Source organism: Vombatus ursinus, unplaced genomic scaffold, assembly GCF_900497805.2.
Source record: "Vombatus ursinus unplaced genomic scaffold, bare-nosed wombat genome assembly UNPS02014863.1, whole genome shotgun sequence".
NCBI classification, from domain to species: domain Eukaryota; kingdom Metazoa; phylum Chordata; class Mammalia; order Diprotodontia; family Vombatidae; genus Vombatus; species Vombatus ursinus.
Window position 1 is genome coordinate 35,684,931 of NW_020954641.1, and position 12,433 is coordinate 35,697,363.

Consider the following 12,433-nt stretch of genomic DNA (forward strand, 5'->3'; position numbering starts at 1 on the left):
AAAGAATAAATTCTACTTAGCACCTGGCAAAGCCAATTTTAATGCCCCTTTCCTCTTCCATTCCCCTCCATCTTTCTTTTTGGCTGTGCAATGGCTTCCTGGGGGCATCACAAGTTGTGCTGGCATAATGAACTCTTTGTCATGGTCCTTTGAAAGGGATTCCAGACATTCCACTCTCATTATAGATGTGTGCCTGACTGGGAATTATATTGCTTTTTAATATTGGCTTAATTGAGAAGCCAAATCATGGCTTACATTAATGATTCTTCTGTCTTCGGTTTCCTTTTTTCTTCACATAAAAGGCTCAGGTAATAGCCAATAATCATAGCTCTTCCTGAAAGAAGTGAAGGCAGGCCTGTGAAGAAGGTGTTATTCCTTCAAGTTTAGGTGATCTTTCAAAGTCTTATTAGGTAAGCAATTCTGGAGTATCCTTGAGGTTTCTGCACCAAACGAAATACATTCTTGTCTTTCATTTGGGGGAAGGATATCCTTAGGGGTAATTCGGTGAGATAACATATTTGCTGCATACTCCCTGACTGAGCTTCAGAGATAGTATAGCTATAGGCCATCCTTGGTGAAACAATCCCCAAATCATTTATATAAAAACCACCAAGTGACCCCTGAGTAGATAAAGGTTCATAAAAGGCAGTCCCCCTATATGCTAAGCAATATTGTATTCAGGAGATGCTCAACAAATATTTATTGATCTGTTTGTTGTTTGAAAGATGTATATGTGTTTGCTCTAAAATAACGACTAGAAAAAAGTTTCTTTGAAATCCTCCTCCTTCTCCTTGTCTGCCACATTGCCATCTGGAGAAAGTTCTAGTTTGGAGCCTTTTTCTCACTAGTGACTCCTTCCCCAGATATCCTATTTCATAAGTGGCCCTAGCCATGCTTCCCCTCATTCATGACTGGACTCTTTCTCTCTTGAATCCTCCTTCTTTTCAACTGCCGCATCACTCCCTTCATGGCCTTTTATGTTTTGTCTTCTCCCATCAGAACGTCAGCTCCTTGAGGATAAGTGCAGTCTTGCTCACTTGTATTTGTGTTCTTAGCATTTAGCACATTGCCTGGTACACAGTAAGTTCTTCATAAATGCTTACTCACTTACCCACTCACTCATCATATCCTAGTTTGTATGAAATGAAACACCGTGTAGTGGATAAAGTGCTGGTCTTGGAGTCAGGAGGGATATGGGTTCATTTTCTCTTTCAGATAAACAGTGTGGCCCTGGCAAATTATCTAACCTCTAGGCCTAAATTTCTTCATCTGTAAAGTGAAGTGGTGGGATTCAGTGACTTCTAAAATTCCTTCCATCTCAAAATCTATGATCTTATGATTATACTTATGTATATACCTGTCTTGTTTCTCTGTTAGATTTTAAGCTCTTTGAGAACATGGACAGTGTTATTTTTCATAACTGTTGGTCCCCAATAAAGCGCCTAGAACTCAATACGTGTTTAATACACAGTTGTCAAATTGAATTGAAAGAGAAAGGAATAAGCCTATTTCACTTCATTTGCGGAATTCTATCTAAAATAGCTGTGGGAAGAAACTTGCCTACACTCTAGGCAAGTAATAGCTGATGCTATTGAACATTGTGATTCTAGAAAAGTTATTTGTTGTTTTTGTCTCTGCTTACCATTTACTATTTAGCTATAGCTCTACATCTTAAGGCAGATTAGAGTGGGAAGGTATCTTAGAATTCATCTCTTCCAAACCTTTTCCTTTTGCAGATGAGAATGCAAGTGATTGACCTAAAGTTACACAATTTGTTTTAAAACGCTACCATCAGGATGCTAACCCAAGTGTCTTGTCTTTGAGCTCTATGATTTTCCCACAGTGCAATCTTGTGCCTCTTTATCAGTGCTTTTTGTTTAATTTCATCTTGATTTTTAAAAATTCCTTATACTTTTCTTATTGCTTTCCTGTGGTACTTCCTTCTGTCTGTTATCCTTTTAGGTAAAAAGGATGCAAACTGGATCTATGATTTCACTTCTGTTAGAAACTCTCAGATGAGGAAAGTCCCTCTAGTAATGTAGGCAAGCAAAATTCTCTGCATCTTATCCTGTTAAGGTATTGACTGGGTCACTGATAGGTAAAACAGTCCCTGTTTTCATGGAACTTTCATTCCGTGTTCATACAGTACACATATTGCATCCCCTCGGGCCATTCTCCCAGCTCACAAAGTACATCGACAATTTGAATTCCTATAGGATGACTGCCTTCTGCTCCCTTCAGAGAGTAATCTGGAGAAGTTTTGATTTCTGGTTACTCTTGCTCATGAGTTCCCACTCCACAATCTGCTGTGCTTTGTAGTATGAATTAACTAGTTGATATAAAATGATTTTTACAGAGAGATGCTTAATAAAAAGTTATAGCTGCAGAAGTTACCAAACTTCTCCAAATCAGGCATATACTCTCCCTTTGGATACACACTAGTTATGTGGAAAATGGGCACAAAAGTTGTGAAGTGCATGTGTAGGGAACATTTTAGGGCTGAGGGATGCTTCATAATTCCTGGTCCTGGAAGTCCTCTCTTTTTGAAGAGTCCCCACTAAGTTTGCTTCTGGAAATAGAGTAACAGGTGGATGAGATGCTCCCTTGCCTAGCTGGCCTAGCTCTTTGCAGGATGGATGTCTTAACTGATGGGTTAATTAATTGTTGACCTAGACCAAACAGGATACTTCTCAGGGTTAGTTTCTCACTGGGTTCAGACACTGCTACTATCAATTCCACTTAGTGAAGGGACCCTGATGATGCTTCCAATTTTTAGAAGCTCATAAGGCTTACTATGTCAGACACTGTGCTAAAAATTGGGAGTTTAAATAGAAGTTTAAAGAAAGATAGTCTCTGGCCTCAAGGAGCTTACCTTCTAATGAGGGAAGAGAAAACATAAAAGGGAGCTGAAAAGGTGAGGGAGAATTGCATGGTAAGAAAGGCAGAAGGCAAAGAGGGGAATCAACAAACCATAGCCAGCCTTGTTCCAAAATCCAAACAGACGTTCTCCATTCACGGTTTTCTAAAGGAACTTACCCCTGGAAGAAGTGGGCTGACATGGCACAGGGGTACTCCAGGGTTCAGAGGTTCTAGCTACTGAGAGAAGTTTTAGGGTGAGAAGGCAGTTGAGTCATGATGGTGAAGTTCAGAGAGTCAGAAGCACAGCTGGGAGGGGAAATAAAACATAGCCAACCAGGGGTCACCCTCCAAATGGCTCCCTCAGAAGAACCATCAGAAAGGAACTTACCAATGGGAAAAAGAGGTTGGCATGATGAAACAGTGTTCCAGGGTGGATGGCCCCAGGTCACGAGAGAAGTTCCAAGGTGAGAAGGCAGCTCAATAATAATGGCAAAGTCCAGAGGTCACAGCCTGAGTATCCAGCTGTGGATACTTACTTCAGATCAGAAAAGAAGAAGCATAAAGGAAACAGGCACCATGCACTGAGCAACACATGGTGGCCAAGAGGGGAGATAGGACAGGCATAGCTACTGCCCCTTCTAACACCTGCAAATATATTTCTTTCTCACTAGAAAACCACCAGAGAAAAGAACAAGAGAGAGTAAGGGGTTGCCTGCATGAGTCTTTTCTACATATCCCTAGCTCCTGCCTCACAGTTTGAAGATTCTTTATAGCCCCAGTACTGGTTACTTGTGGTTAGAAGTAGGCTCATTGCTTGTAAGCAGAAATCTCCTTGCTTACCTCCAAAATGTGAATGACTCCTTGCTAGATTTTTAGCTTGGGGGTGGGGAAGGAAAGGAGTGGTAGCAAACAAGCATTTATTAGACACTTACTATGTGCAAGATATTTGACAAATATTTAATTGAATCTTCACAACAACTCTGGTGATATTATCCCCATTTTATGGTTGAAAAAACTGTGGCAGACAGAAGTTAAGTGACTTGTCCAGGGTCACACAGCTAATATGCACCCGAGGTTGGATTTAAACTCAGCTTTTTCTGACTCCTGTACTAGAGAACCAACAAGGTCATTTTCATCTGTAAATCTATACTCCCCATATGTGTGCTTATTTTAGTGGGTTTGATTTTATTATTGGTGTCAACTGGTATTAAAACATTAATCTTACTTAAAAAAAAGAAGTAGGCTCATCAAGCCTCCACATTTTGGATTGAAATCAGGGAGGTATTGCCTATGCTTTGTATAGCTCACTGAGAGGTCCCTCATTTTACATCTATTGTCTTACTTTCATTCCATTAGAAGATAATAGATACTTGGATGGGATTTGTTGCTTGCATTTTTGTTTCATAATTTTTCCTCTGAAAGTTTGTTTCTACACTCCCTAGGTAAGGGACAGTTGAGTGTTTAGGTAAATGCTTTCTGATTGCCAGCAACTGAGGCAGCCTTAACTTGGATGATCTACAACGGTAACTTTTTATGCATAGTAATAGTAACTCACATTGTACTACTTTATAGGTGGCAAAATTCTTTGCTCACAACCAAGCTATGAGGTTAATAGTGTAAGTTACTTTACAGAATTGGAAACACACTTGATGAGATTCAACAGCTTGCTTATAATTGTTGTTATTTGTCCTGCAATCTCGAAGAGGACCATGACATCAAGGAGGTGATGCCCATGACATGCAAGTGAATTGGATTTAAGTGAGGGAGGGCTGTGAAAAGTCACCAACCTCACTTTCTCACAATCTTTTGTCACAATTACAGGGTTAGTAAGTGACAAACTTAGGAATTAAACTGAGGTCTCTTGACTTCATATCTAAGGCTTTCCCCATTATAACCATGTGAAGACACAATTTTTTTTGGAGGCAGACAATATGGTATAGGTTGAAATCACTTGTTATGTGTTAGATATATTTGAAAACTGCATCAGCTTTTCCAATTTTACAAACCCATTACCACAAAAGTAGTATGTTCAACATTCTCATAGCTGGAATTGTCTATTAACTGGAATTTCTGCTAAATTATAGTGCCTTCTCAACAGAAATTCTCTTATTACCTGGCATTTCTGCTAAAATTATAGTGCAGTTATAATCAATGTGTAAAATGGCAATCTTGAGGTCCTGAAAATTTCTAAAGTGCTGCAGGAATCATCATAGGAATATTAAAATATGCTCATTCTGGTTTAACATCAAGTACATTTATTAAAATTATCATTCTGAATAGGCCACTGCTGATGCCTTGTGGTATGGAGGTGACCCTGGGTTCTGAAAGGCTGTACTAGTGGAGTGTAAATTCTGAGATATTCCCCCAAGGTAGAAAGTTTTTCAGTGTGGATATAGGGATGGACAATATGTCTTTAAATCAAAGACCAGCCTAGCAAGATGTAGGGAGGCTTATGAGGGAGCTATTTTTTATTCATTTCAGGAACTCAAGAAACCTTCTGAGATATGGATTGAGCATAACATGTGCAGGTGGAAGTGAGCTTTACAAACTCAGCATTGATACTTCCATACTTCAATGATTTGTGATTGCAAATGTGAGAACATACATAACTGATCCAGATTGCAACCCTTTCATGCTTTGGTAAACACAGAAAACTTGAAGAGGGCTGTGTGGCCCTGGGCAAGTTACTTAACCCTGATTGCCTCACCAAAAAAAACAAAAACAAAACAACAACAACAATTTAGAAGAGAGGAGAAAAGAGAATAGAGAAGAGACAGCTGGGTTTGGATCCTTTCTCCTTTCCGACACAAGCCTTGGAAAAGTTTTCTCAGCTGTAAAATGGAGATAGTACTATTTATAGTGTTTTACTTGCAGGGCTGTTATAATGATCGAATGAAATAATTTATGTAAAGGGGTCCATAAAGTTTAATGCACTGTATTAATTAATGTCAGTTCTTCTTATTTCATGGACTATGTGGCCAATCTTTTCTTCTTATTTCATGGACTATGTGGCCAATCTTCACCACTTGATGACTAATCTTTTGGTGATAAGCTTCTCTGGACTTGACTAAGATGGTCCTTATCCAATAGTCCACTGTTACTATCACACTTGACTTTCTAGCTTGGTAGCACCTTCCATAGTTTACATTTTGGTTCATAGTCCTCAAAATTCCAGGGTCATTAGCATGCCACCATGAGACATTAGAATAGGACTTCAGTGGAGGATCATCGTGAGTATTGCTTTTTATTCTTTGAAAATTAGTAATATGTTCCTGATGGATATGGTAACTTCCTGAGATAGTATAGAATAATGAATAAAAAGCTAGCCTTGGAGTCAGGATGACTTTAAGTATCATCTTTGACATTTATTGACTGAATGATTGTAGGCACTTTAACTTCTCACTGCCACAGACAGCTCTCTTTGGCTATAAATTGCAGAACGCTTGTTAATCTGCATTAGTAAAGTGAGGTTCTTCACTGAAAGTTCCCTACACTAATGAAACCACAGGTTTGGTCTCCTTTAGATGGTAACTATATTAATTAAAATTTTTGACTAACTAGACTTTCCCATTCTCTGATAAGGTCAGAGAGTTCTCAGTGTTGCTAAAAAAGTTATTCCTTCATTTGTCTCACTCTAAGGACATGACTAGACAATAGAGTTAAGAAATAAAGATCTTCTATGTAGTAATCCTGGCTAGCTAGCTGGAAAGAGAACAAAAGCACTTAGTATATACCTATATGTACACATTCATAATACATATGTGATCTAATTCTGTCCTAGATGGACAAGGGGGCTGAATGCATGGAATAATAGCCTTTTGGCTAGAATTATCCAAACTAGCTGTTTAGAAAGGCTCATGTAAGCTACAGCTTTCTTTAAATTACAATGGAGATGGCCAGAAGCCAAAGTTTTGTTAATAATTTTCCAAATAAACAGGTGAGTAGAATTCCTGGGGCTCCTGAGCTGCAGATGTTGGAGTCCCTACTGAGTCACCAGCTGCCTCCCCTCAGACAGGCATTAGAACTCTTCCTTCTTTTTATTGGCACTTCAAATAATGGGGCAGTTCTATGTCTTCCATCTGGAACTATACAAACTTACTGTCATGTGGGCTAGAGAGAATAACCCAGAACTTTGAACAAGCTGCATCCTATTGAACAATGCAAGTTCTCAGTTTATGTGAATTACCACAAACTGAAGAAAGAAGGTCCAGTGTCTCACTTGTCAAGCTGAATGACAACCTTCCAAAAACCATTTACACAACTATATATCTGTTCAGGACATATTCCTCCATGCAGCAGGAAGTCATGTTAATTAAGGCAAACAGAGAAAAAACAGTATTCTGAAGCTTAGGAGGTAGGGGAAGAATTTCTATGAATACATTACTTGGGACATAGTTGGTTCACATTCAAGGCATTCCCTTTTTTATTTTTAATATCTGGATAGTATTTTTAGATGATCTCACCTTATGTATCCTAAAATATGGTGTATTAAAAAGAACACTGGACTGAGAGAATCTGGGCCTGAATCTTAGGTCAACTGCTTGCTACCAATGTTACCTTGGGCAAGTTATAAGGAAAGGCAACTAATACATTAAAAAAATCTTACTAGATACTATCTAATATCACAGCTATTTTTAACACGTCTATTAAATCATAGACTCCTGGAACACAGACAAGGGTCATATTTATTTATAGTTATATTGCTCATAGGGCCCAGCATAGTGTCTTACATCTAATTAGGGCTCAATACATACTTGTTAAATGAAAGAATGGATTTATGAAATTAATTTGAATAGGTATAGAATACCTGTTGATATAGAATCAAAGGATTTTTGAACTGGAAGGAGCGTTATAGTTCATCTAAAGCAATTGCCTCATTTTATAGGTGGAGAAAACTGAAACACCAGGAAGGGCTCTGCATGAATTACGTGCCTAGTAAAGGCAGTAGGGGATAAGAACTACTACAAAAAGAAAGCCACGGAGAGGGGGAGTTAAAGGAAGAAGAAATCTCCAGTGTTATTTCCACCATAGTTAATAGTGCCATAATCTCCATGGACAACCAAATATTTAGAAGGAGGAAAGAGAAGAGAAGAGTCAGGAGTAGATAAAAGGGAAGGAAGGAGAAGAGATCCCACATTCCCACCATTTATGTAGGGAAGGTGGGCACCAACACTGAATCTGTGTGCTTTAACTGCAGCTATACCATGTAAATGCTTAGGAAAATGTCTCCTCTTTATAAATCAGGGATTATTTACTTGACCCCTCTTAATCCATTTGTTTCTTAATAAAATAAAGAGATTGGACTAAATTAGCTTCCCAAATACAAATCCATAGTAATTTTTTTTTTACCAGTTCATAATGGTTTTGGACAACTGGCCAGAAAGAGATTACAAAGGACCCCTATGTTGGCACTGGGTACAGGACTGGGAGCTGTTTGGCAGCTCCATTGCCTGTTACCCAGTTCCTTGTTCGTATTTGAGGGTGGAGAGGAGTACTTGCAGTTGCAAGGGATAGGGGTCCTTCCAAGGTAAGGACTAGAATGTAGACCAGGAGAGCAGTGACCACACTTCTTCACAGATCACAGCATTTTAGAAGAAATGAAAGCTAAGAAATTGCTATGAAAAATACCTGAAGATTAGGACAGTGATGATACCTTCTCCCTCCAGAGGTGAACAGAGCCCAACTCTAATTAAGTTCAAAGTCAAGAAATAGACTGGAAAAATAGACAAACAACAATAAAAGAACCTGACCATAAAAAGCTACCATGGTGACAGGAAAGATCAAGACACAAACCCAGAAGACAATGATATGACAAACTACATCTATAAACAAAGCCTCAAAGAAAAATGGAGATTGGACACAAACCAAACAAGAATATCTAGAAGTGCTTAAGAAAGACAAAAAAAGCAAAACTTTAAAACAATTAAATAAGATCAGTAGAGAAAAAAATTGGGAAAAGAAAAGAGAGCAATGCAATAAAATTATGAAAAAGAAAACAGCTTGGTAAAAGAGGCACAAAACATACTAAAGAAAATAACTCCCTAAAAAACAGAATTGACCAAATGGTAAAATAAGCATAATACCTCACAGAAGAAAAGAATTCCTTAAAAGACAGAACTGCCCAAATGGCAAACAAGATACAACAAATATCGAAGACAATAACTCCTTAAAAAGCAGAATTGGCCAAATGGAAAAAAGAGGAACAAAAACTCACTGAAGAAAATAATACCTTAAAAATTAGAATTTGGCAAGTGGAAGCTAATGACTCCATGAGAGGAGAAAATACTTCAGGTAGCCAGCAAGAAATCATTTAAACACCAGGGAGCCACAGTTAGGATCACACAAGATTTAGCAGGTACCATAACAAAGTAGTGGAGGGCTTGGAATATGATACTCCAGACAGCAAAGAACTAGGATTGCAACAAATTACCCAGTAAAATTGAGTGCAATCTCTCAGGGAGAAAGTGGGTGTTTAATGAAATAGAGGACTTTCAAGTCTTTCTGATGGTTGATGATGAAAATATTAGAGATTAAAAGAAAATTGACATTCAAACATAAGACTCAAGAGAAGCCTAAAAAAGTAAACATAAAAGAGAAATCATAAGAGACTTAAAAAGGTTAAAATTGTTTAAATTCCTCTCTGAGAAGATGATCCATGTAGGTTCCAAGAACTGTATCATCATTAGGGCAGTTATAAAGAGTCCACAAAGCCAAAGGGAATGGGTGTGAGTTGATTATGTTGGGTCGATTGGAAAAAAAAAGAGAGGTAAGAAAGAGGGATACAGTGGAAGAAAGAAGAAGGGAGAAGAATGGGGAAAGTTATTATACATAAAAGAGGCACACAAGGAAGAGTTTTTAGAATGGAGGAGAAAATGGGGGGGAGCAACACTTGAATTTCACTCTCATCTGAAGTGGTTCGAAGAAGAAAGACTATACACACATATTCTATTGGGTATACAAATTTATCTTACCCAACAAGAGAATAGGAAGGGAAGAGGAGAAGAGGGAAGATAGATTAAGAGAGGTGGTGGTCAGAAACAAAATATACTTTAGAGGACGGACAAGGTTAAAAAAAAGATAGAAAGAAAAAGATAAAAGAAAAATGTTGGAGGGAAATACACAATTAGTAATCATAATTGTGAATGTGAATAGGATAACTCACTTATAAAATGGAAGCAGAGAGCAGAATTAGAAATCAGAGTACAACAAAATGTTGTTTATGAGAAACACATTTGAAGCAGAAAGACACACAAAGTTAAAATAAGAGTCTGGAGCAGAATCAATTATGTTTCATATGAAGTTAAAAAATGACAGAGGTAGTAATCATGATCTCAGACAAAGCAAAAGCAAAAATAGACCTAACTAAAAAGATAATTAGGAAACCTACATTTTGCTAAAAGGTACCATAGAAAATGATGTAATGTCAATAGTATAAATATATGCACCAAATGGCATATTATCCAAATTCTTAAAGAGAAAATTAAATGAGTTACAGGAGAAAATAGTAAAACTATATTAGTTGAGGACCTCAATTTACTCCTCTCAGAACTAGACAAATCTAACCATAAAATTAAAAAAAATGAAAGAAGTTAAGGAAATGAATAGAATTTTAGAAAAGTTAGCTATGATAGATCTCTGGAGAAAATTGAATTGGAATAGAGTATTCTTTTTCCTCAACTGTATTTGACACCTTCACAAAAACTGGTAATTTTTTTTAAAACATAAAAATATAACAAACAAATGCAGAGAAGCAGAAATAGTAAATGCACCCTCTTTAGAACATAATGTAATAAAATTTGCATGCAATAAAGGGTCATGGAAGCATAGATTAAAAATTAGTTGAAAATTAACCTAATCTTAAAGATTGAGTGACAGTCAGATAACATTCCAAAATTTGGGGAATGCAACCAAAGTGGTACTTAGAAGAAAATTTATATCTCTAAATACAATCAATAGGAGAGAGAGAAACACCAGATCAATGACTTGGCATGCAACTAAGAAATAACTAAAAAAAAATTGAAAATCCCTAAGTAAATACCAAAATAGAAATCCTGATATTCAAAAGAATGATTAATAAAGTTGTAAGTAAAAAGACATTGAACTGATAAATAAAACTAGGTGCTTGTTTTATGGGAAAAAACAATAGAATAGATAAACCATTGGTTAATTTGGTTAAAAAAAAGAAGAAAACCAAATTACCATTATCAAAAATAAAGAGGGTGAATGCACCACCAATGAAGATGAAATTAAAGCAATTATTAGGACCTATTTTGTCCAATTATATGGCAATAAAACTGACAATCTAAGTGAAAAGGATGAATGTTTACAAAATTATAAACTTCCCAGATTAACAAAAGAGGAAATAGAATACTTAAATAACTATCTTGAAGAAAGAGGATTCTGGGAAGATGGCAGAGTAGGTCAGAAAACTTTTGGCTCTTGAAATTCTCTTCACAGAAAAAGAACATTGCCTCAGAGGGAACGTAGATCAATGTAAATGAACAAAAGTCAAAGTAAAGCAATCGATCTTCTAAGACAGGTCTGTGTAACCTATGGCCTGTGGGCTGCTTACAACCCATCAAAGGATTTTGGGTGGTCAGCAAAAAATGTAGGGTTGCCGCTGTGCACTCCTCTGTCATGTGATCCACAGCAAACAACCATTGTCAGGCTGTCTCTAGTCTAACCTATCTGCAGCCAGAAGAAGTTTAGTCTATTTTAGTTTTGGCCCCTACCTACTGCCAAGTTGTGGATAGGTCTGTTCTAAGATGACCCAAGAAGATCCCAGAAAAGACCTGACCTCCAGGGGCAGAGGTTCAACTTGAGTGAAATGCAAACACCTCCAGGCCAACTCTGAGGAATCAATGAACAACAAGCCTTGGGGACAGCTGGGGTTGGGAGACAGTCTGAGTCTTAGAAACTTTAATCTTAATGACAGTGTTAGGGTCTGAAAGCTGAGTAGGTGAAGATTGAAGGACCTTCTGCTGTTGAGGGAAACCAAGCACAGCTATGCTGACCAGACACTGCCACTACAGGGGAGAAGGACCTAGTATACATCTGGTGAGTGCAATAGCAGAGGGATGGGAACCCTGCTGGCTGTGGGCACTTGCAGGAGAACAGAGTCCCTGGTTTTAGTTTAGTTAGCTGTAGTTTGCAGCTGCCAGAGGGACAAAGGGAACAAGATCATTTGCAGGACAGCATGATCCAGGGCTCTAGTTATGGCTTAGGAGTGGCAAAGTTGAACCCCAGGATAGACCTCAGAACAGTAAGAAGGACTTAAGGCTTGGGGCATCATTCCCCATACCTGAAGACTAGAATTTAATTTCACTAATAGCTGCTAAAAACAAAATAAAACAACAACAACAACAACAAAAAAACCAAGTAAGCAAAGGAGAAAGAATCCAACCATAGGTAACTTCTACGGGGATAGAGAAAATCTGGGTTCATATTCAGAGAAAGATAATGGAGCTAAAAAAGCCACTCTTTTTTCATTGTGAAATGTTAAATGGCCCCAAACACAGAAAGAGTTCTTGGAAGAACTTAAAAAGGACTTTAAAAATCAAGTAAGAGAGATTGA